This window comes from Meriones unguiculatus, chromosome 16 (genome assembly GCF_030254825.1).
Source record: "Meriones unguiculatus strain TT.TT164.6M chromosome 16, Bangor_MerUng_6.1, whole genome shotgun sequence".
Taxonomy (NCBI): domain Eukaryota; kingdom Metazoa; phylum Chordata; class Mammalia; order Rodentia; family Muridae; genus Meriones; species Meriones unguiculatus.
Window position 1 is genome coordinate 64,323,951 of NC_083363.1, and position 8,179 is coordinate 64,332,129.

Genomic DNA, 8,179 nt, shown 5'->3' on the forward strand with positions numbered 1-8,179 from the left:
AGCTGGTAACATGGAATGACGCCAGGCTGGCTGACCTGATGCCTCAGTGGCTTGTGAGATGGAGAGAAAGCACAACCCCAAGTATTGCTAGGACTCAGTATGTATGTGTGAACACTTGGCCCCCGGGAAGTTGTCTGTAAATGCTGGTGTTCAATGTCAAGTCTCATGTTTAAGCTAAATAGAAGGCCACGGTTGTCTAGTAATCGTTTGAAAGAGATGAATGAGGGAGAAGGTGGAGTGAGCTGGTGGAATGGCAGTCATTTAAGACCTTTATCCCTTTATCCCAGTCAAGTCTTAGGTTTACTTGACTACAGCAGAAAAAAAATGAATGATGTAAACAGTGGGGCAATTTGATGTTTTAGGTCACATGTGCATGGCTCTCCTAGTAGGCTAGTCCTAGCCCCAAAAAACCCATAGACAAAAAGTTTTTTAGCCTGGCAGCCATTAGAACCATATTAGAGAGCTCTCAATTAGGAACATACAGATATTTATAAGAAAGACTATTATATTGTTTTATAAATACTGATGTTTACAGAAAGAAACAAGGTTTAATATAGTTATTAATATTGTTGCTAATTACTAATGTTAATAAAAAAAAATTATCGCCACCTACTTTGGCAAAACCCCATCAGCTATAAAACTCTACCCTCAGCCGAGTGTGGTGTCACACGCCTTTAATCCCAGCTCTCGGGAGGCAGAGGCAGGTGGATCTCTGCAAGTTCAAGGCCAGCCTATTCTACCAAGTGATTCCAGGGCATCCAGAGCTACACACAGAGAAGCTGTCTCAAAAAACAAAACAAACAAACAAAAAAACTATCTCTATCCTCAGGGAAATAAGTCTGAGACCTGATATTTTATCTCCACATTGGGCCACCTTGAACCTAAAATTTCCCCTTCGAAAAACTTGTCATTTAGTGACTGACATTCTTCATGCCCAGTTTGGTACCAGAATGAACATTTTGTGTTAATTCAGGGCATGCTCCTTTTAGTGGTAAAGAAATGACAGACAAAAATCCAATAACAAAGCGAGAAGAATAAAAAGTTACACTCTGGCCTCTCTGTCCTACTAATGTTCTACCAGGGCCGAGGTTTGCATTCCTGCCTGGCAGAGTCCTTGTTAGTTTTGAATGTGAAGAGAAGGAGAGAACGGGATCTAGAATAGAAGTAAAAAGGACAAAGACCTCACTCTTCTGATGGTTCCTAGGAGTGGCTCCTAGGCCCCTGGAAGAATGCGTACTGACCATTGTCAGCCCTTCTTGTGCCCATGAGATCAGGGTGCTATCCAGGCAGGACTCGGTCTTAACACCACTTTCCCCTAAATCACTGCTCCTAAATGAAAACTGCAGGAGAATATCTGATTTTTGCCTTTTTTCATTTCCCCAGCTCTTAGTTGCCCTCCTAAAAATGATTGAAACCTCCAGGGGAGCTGGCCTCCCAGTGTGAGGTCTCTCTGTGAGACAAATGGAAGCTGCCCTGGAACCATCCCCAGTCACGCCTAGCCCTACCTTCTCCGTCAAGGATGGTGCTCTCGCTGGAGTAAGTGACCACCCCCCGTGAGCCCCATTATTCAGTTGAGGTACTTCTTTGCTGTCTCACAGTGTCACTTGTTTGAAGAGAGTTGCATCAGCAGTTGTTTTTATGGCGACGTTCAGTAGATAAAGTCCGTCCGGAGGCCTGAGTTCTGCATTGCAGTCTCTGGCTACAATAGAAAAGCTTGGGACTCTGGTATAGGCTTAAAAAAAATAAAAATAAATTAAATTTAAAAAAAAAATCCAGTTTGAACTGTCTGAAGGGGCATTTATTGGGAAAGGCTCCTACTGGGAGGGCGACAGAGTGTCCCTGGAGTGCCCAGTGCCTCTCCCGCCACTTCCTTCCCCTTTACAGAAGTGCTGCCTTCGGTTCACATTGAAAGTTTGTACTGAGCGGAATACAGTTCCCAGAATACAGCCCTTCATCTTCCCAGAAGGCGGCACATTGCACAGATAGCCCTGCCCCCGGGGTGTTCGTGCAATATCCTAATACAGAAGTTCCAGCCTGTGGAGCATGCTCTAAACTTTCTGGAAGCCATAGCTGTTGAGTGTTCTTGACCAACTTAAACAAGTTACCTGCTCTCCCAGGCTTATTGTCCCCTCCCTACTATGCCCTACCAGCAGCCCATCTGCAGGGCTGAGACCAGATGTGCCTGCCTTATTCACTGGCCCTATGCTCACTTGCCTCTCCTCAGACAATGCATTTGCTATAGCTTGTATGAAGTACAAACCATGGGTGTGTCTAGAAGCCCAGCCAAAATACAGGTAGGCCTCCACTCCCCTTTATTCTGTCCCAGAACCTGTACATAGAAAGCAAACAAGTTGCCTGCTGATGAAAGGGCCACATTGCTGATGAACGGATGTCTCCAGATTGCTAGCATGACCAGTCTCCCTACCTTACACTGCTGCACTCTTCTCTGAGTTGACATATATCTCCAACCTTTGGGTCAGTAGTAGCAAGACTGTTACAAAATAGTTTTTCTCCTCAGGGCTTACAGTCTAATTAGAGAAACACAAGCACAGAGAAAACAGAAGGCAATTAAGTCCTGACTGTAAGTGGGAACAGGAGTGTTCCACCTGTGTGGTAGGTGATAGGGACATGACCTCACCTGTCACACGAGGCTGGTAGTAAACAAGCTGAGAAAGGGCTGGCAAAATATGTGACACAGTACATGTTCAAGAAGCCAGTCTTTGGGCCTTCCTGCTCCTTTCCTTCCTTGCTGTAAAATGGAGGCAGAATCCTTGTTCAAAATTCTGAGGACCACGCAGAAGACCTAACTGAAACCCCTACACTGTTGATACTGGACAGACTTTTCCAACCAGATATCGGCACTGACTGAAACCTTCAAAACCACCCTAAGGAGAAAGTGAGCATCACCTGTCCGATGACTCAGTGTTCCTTCCTCAACTACCTGGATTTCTTTTTTCTGCGGTAAGAATCAATTGGAAGCCCAAACTAACAGTTTTTCACTGGATATGAATCCTGCTCCATGCTTAGGGTCCATGCTGGTGTTGGGGATTTGTGGGGATCCTGCACAACTTAATTTCCCTTTCAACTTGATTTGATCAATTAGGTGGCTGCCCTCTACACCACTAGCATTCTGGTCTTCAGCCCACACCTTGATTTTATTCTAGGAAGACCAAGCCTGCACACAGTAGGATCTCGGTTCATCAAAAGCTCAGCAAGTCATTTAAGGCTCTGATATTTCACGGTGACAGGGGACTCATTGGTGTGACTAGAATACAGATTAGCCTGCTTTTGCATGTTTTAGGGAACAGGAAGGCTAACAGAATCTGGAAGCTCACACAATAGATAAGTACCAAGTCAGGTGACCGCTGATGGTGGCTTGGACCAGTGCTTTTAGTGGAGGCAGAGAAAAGGGGACAGATTGGTTTGAAGGCCAATTTCTTAAGTCAATTGGAAGTAATTCTTGATTTATCTAAAACTTACCACACCTTGTAAGTTGATGGAGAGAGACTGCCAATAACAACCAACTTGATAAGTTACGTAACTCATATTGTGATCACAGCCGAACTGTAGCCTACTCCTGAGTGATGAGGAAACTGGGAGAATTAAGAATGGAGAAAGGCCAGTAAGAGTAGAGCTGGCCACGGGGGTGCACACTTGTAATCCCAGCACTCAGGGAGGCAGATGCAGGCGGATCTTTGAGTTCAAGGCCAGCCTGGTCTACAAAGTGAGCCCAGGACAGCCAAGGCTACACAGAGAATCCCTGTCTTGGAGGGAGGGAGGGAAAGAGAGAGTTGGGTTTTGTTTTTATTGGTGCTCTCTATCAGTGAACTTCAGAGTTAGTGTCAACATCCACCAGTGTTACCTGGAGGCTTTCTAAGGCAAGTTGTGGTTCTTCCCCATGAATTCGTGAGGGCCACTTCTTTCCTTATAGAAGTATTCTTGGGAAGGCAGGTGTAGGGCCTGTAGCTCCCAGCACTGGTGAGGGTGTGTGGATGGGGAGAGGAGAAAGCAACTTGGGATTCCAAGACCAAACCAGGCACCATAATGGCTTGTCTTGAACAAACAAAACAGTCTTAAGGATAGGAACTACATTGTTAAATGTCTCAGGTAGAGGGGAGTTAAAGGATCATTTGAGCCAACTGTTGCCAGCCAAATCCATTCCCAGGCAAGCAACATAAACAAATGGACCAGTGCAAGGCCAAAGGGTGGAGATGAAAGAAAAAACATTATCCGCACATAAAGCCTAAAATGTTATGAAAATGTTGAATTTGGATATGGCATTCCATTGTTATTTCCCCATAACTGTATTTAACCACCAAGAGGTTCCTGTCTAACCAGTGGCTACTTAACCTAATTACCATGAAAATATTCCGTTGTTAGCTCACCTATTGACCAGCTCTCCTCTGTGAATTGGGTTTTGATAGTGATTCATTTGAAGTGGGTGTGGGGTGGGGGCCAGAGAAATGTCTTAGCACTGGCAGGTCTTCCAGAAGACCTGGGTTCTATTCCAAGAACTCACATAGAGACTAATATATAGAGACCAACTCTAGTTCCAGAGGATTTGATGCCCTCTTCTGGCCAGTTACCATTCTTAATCTTAGATAAATTCTTTTTTAATAAAATATGCATGTTTATGTGTTTGACTTCTAAGACACATGTGTGCAGGTGTCTCCAGACTATGGGGTTGTGAAATATTTTAAAGCCTTTCCCCTTCATATATGTTTAGAAGTTTATAAATCTTGTTCATAGGTTTTTTTAAGATTTTATTTATTATGTATACACGGTTCTGCCTGCATGTATACCTGCATGCCACAAGAGGCATGATCTCACTATAGATGGTTATGAGCCTCCATGAGATTGCTGGGAATTGAACTCAGGACCTCTGGAAGAGCAGCCAGTGCTCTTAACTTCCAAGCCATCTCTCCAGCCCTTGCTCATAGTTCTTATACAGTTTAAATTGGTGAGCTGTATTTTTGTGAGAGGGTCTCATAAATCCCAGGCTGGCCTCAGACTCAGTGTGTAGCCATAGCTGACCTTAAATGCCTGTTCTTCCTGACTGCCCTGCGTTTTCAGATTATAGGTGTGCATCATCAGTCCTGGTTTTATGCAGTGCTGGGGGTTGAACCAACTGAGCCCTTGGTTTGAATTCTTTAAAGAATATACAAGCATATGGAATATGTTAGTTCCCCTCATCTGAGATTCTTCATTTCATTGTGTCAGTTATCTGAGAGAAATTGTGATCTAAAATGTTAAGTGGGAAATTAAAAAAAAAAAACAAAACACATCAATTCACACATTTTTAAATTCATTCCTTTCTGAGTAGCCCGATGAAATGTCATATTGAATCACTGTGTTCTGGTTGGAATGAACCATCCCTATGTCCAGCATACTCATGATGTGTGCAATAACTGCCTGTTAATTTCTAAGTAGCCATGTTAGTTACCAAGCCAACTAGACTGATATCACAGGGCTGCTATCCAAGTAACATGTATCTTAACAGTGGCTCCAAAGTCCAAGAGTGTAGGCTATTCAGGCTATTCAGATAGGCAACACATAAGAAGATGAAGGGAGAGAGGGAGGATGGGGGAGACAGAGAGACAGGTAGACAGAAAGGACATATTCATAGGTCTTTAATTATGGAACATTGTAAGTGTTTTATCATATAACTAGTTTTTTGGGTGGGAAGCATATGTGGTTGGTTGCTTTCCATATTTAGGTATCCACTGGGGTCTCAGAATCTATCTCCACAGATGGATGTACAGCTACCCTGTACTGGCTTTCTATGTGAGAAACAGTAGCATCCTAATTAGTACCCTTGTTTAACCACAAGATGGAGTAGTGTACAACAGAATAAGCAACTGAAATGCCCTAGATGTGAGGCAGGAATTCCAGCCTCCTAGATTTAAGCTCCGTGATGATTCCTGTGCCTTTCTGCCTTCTAACAATGTCAGGTAGATGACTCATCTTTCCAGATACACCCATTTCAGACACATTTTTAAATTCTCATTTATTCCTTTATTCTTATATTTGAACTTACAATTATCTCACTGTTAAGTCAGGTCCCAATGAGAGATGCAAATGGTTAGAAAAGACTTGCAGCCAAACTTTTGAGGCGCAGTGGCCACTCCTGCTGAAGAGCCAGTGAGACCGGTTCCACTGCTTCCATCTCCAACAAATGCAGTCCCCGGAACTGCATGACAACCACTAGACACTGGTTGTCCTTTCAAAATGTGTTTGATCAATGCTAACATTCCAAAAAGCAGGGTAGAGAAGAAACATGGAAGGCATTTGATTCAGATTAGATGAAGACAAATGCTGAGAGCCTAAGACTACCCTTTCAGAGCAGCATGAATGATGAGAGAGAGGCATGGGGGATGGAGATGGGCCTCGAGGTCTTCCTTTTTTTTCCGGGTGGTTGGGGGTGGGAGGTTGTCAAGACAGGGATTTTCTATGTAGCCCTAGCTGCCTTGGAACTCACTTTGTAGGCCAGGCCAGCCTGGAACTGAAAAATCCACCCACCCCTGCTTCCCAAGTGCCGGGATTAAAGGTGTGTGCCACCACACCCGACTGCCCTGCTCTTCACCCACTACCCAGCCTGTCCTGCTGCCTGGGCTGCCGGTGTGGCTTTTCTTTTTTTCTTCCTTTCCCTCTCCTGCTCTCCTACCTCTCTCTGTCCTTTTATGAATCAAGCATAGTTTCTACTTTGCTTCTCCTTATTTTCTTAATAAATCCTTGCCTCTGAGTTAAACTTCTATTATTGTTATGATGAAAACATTAAAAAAAAAAAAACTCGTCTAGCTATTTTGAAATGTACAATTCATTACTGTTTAATTGTCACCATGTTGCACAAAAGAACCCCAGGGCTTAAGCCTCTGTGTCTGTAACTTCGTGCATATTGGCCAACCCTGCCCAGCTCTCCCTTCACTCCTTCAGCCTCTGAGCACTGCAGTCCTACTGTCAGCTGCTGAGCTCAGCATTCTCTCTTATCCCAGATAGGAGAACAATGTGCAGTGCTTGACATTCTGATGCTGGCTCACTTCACTTACTCTAATATCCTCCAGTAGCCTCAGCCCATGGGTTACAACATCTTCGGGAGTCAAATGACCATTTCACAGGGGTTGCACATCAGATACCTGCATATCAGATATTTACATTACAATTGATAGCAGTAACAAAATTACAGTTATGAAGTAGCCATAAAAATAATTTTACGGTTGGGACTGACCACAACATGAGGAAGTGTATTAAAGGGTTGAAGCATTAGGAAGGTTGGGAACCACTGTTTTAAGCATATTGCTTCTTTCAGAAGGATCCTGTACCCGCTGGAAGCACCCGTTCCTGGTGACCCTCAAATCGGAGTATAGGCTGTAAATGGATTCTACTGGAATCCTTACTCTGTACCATCAGAGTAGAGCAGGGAAAATCAGTGATGTCATAGGTAGGATAGGCAGTAACAGCAGACCGAGGCTACTCTGCTCTTGGTGATCCAGAGCTGTAACATTGGGATTCAAAACAAGATTACCAACTGGAGAAAGAAAACAAAAATTGCCTGTGATGTAAGTGCTATCCCCAGCCAACAGCTGGTAATTATTAGGGCTTCTCCTGCAGGATGCTAGCATGAAAGGATGTTCTCATAGTTGCCATTAGAGCACACACAATTTGAAAACTGATCTTCCATTTATAGTCATCACCATCTTTCTGTGGTGCTATAAGCTTCATAATTATAATTTTAATGACCTCATAATATTCTATCCATCGAGCATATGTTCCATAATTTACTTAACTAGTTTCCATACCATTAGCCACATGCGCTTTTTAAAATAATACTGTAAATAATGAGCCACAAGCATATTCATATAGATGCTTTTTCCACTTATCCTTAGGGTATGTCAACAAGATTCACCAGAACAGAATTCAGGAGAAGTAGAAGCTTTATTTAAAATAGAAAGAAAGAAAATAGTTTGCAAACCATGGAGATAGAGCCTTCCTTGCATAAAGAAGGGCCATGGGCCAAAGAGAAAGGCTGGCTGCTAGAGAAAGTTCCCACCCAGGCTCCTGTTACTGGCTGCTTATACAAACCCAGTTCACCCCTCAACTCCCTTCCCTCTTTCCCAATTCTTCCTTCCTCCTGCACACCCCCACTTGAGCATAATCTGAGAGGGCACAAGAGGTCAGTCAT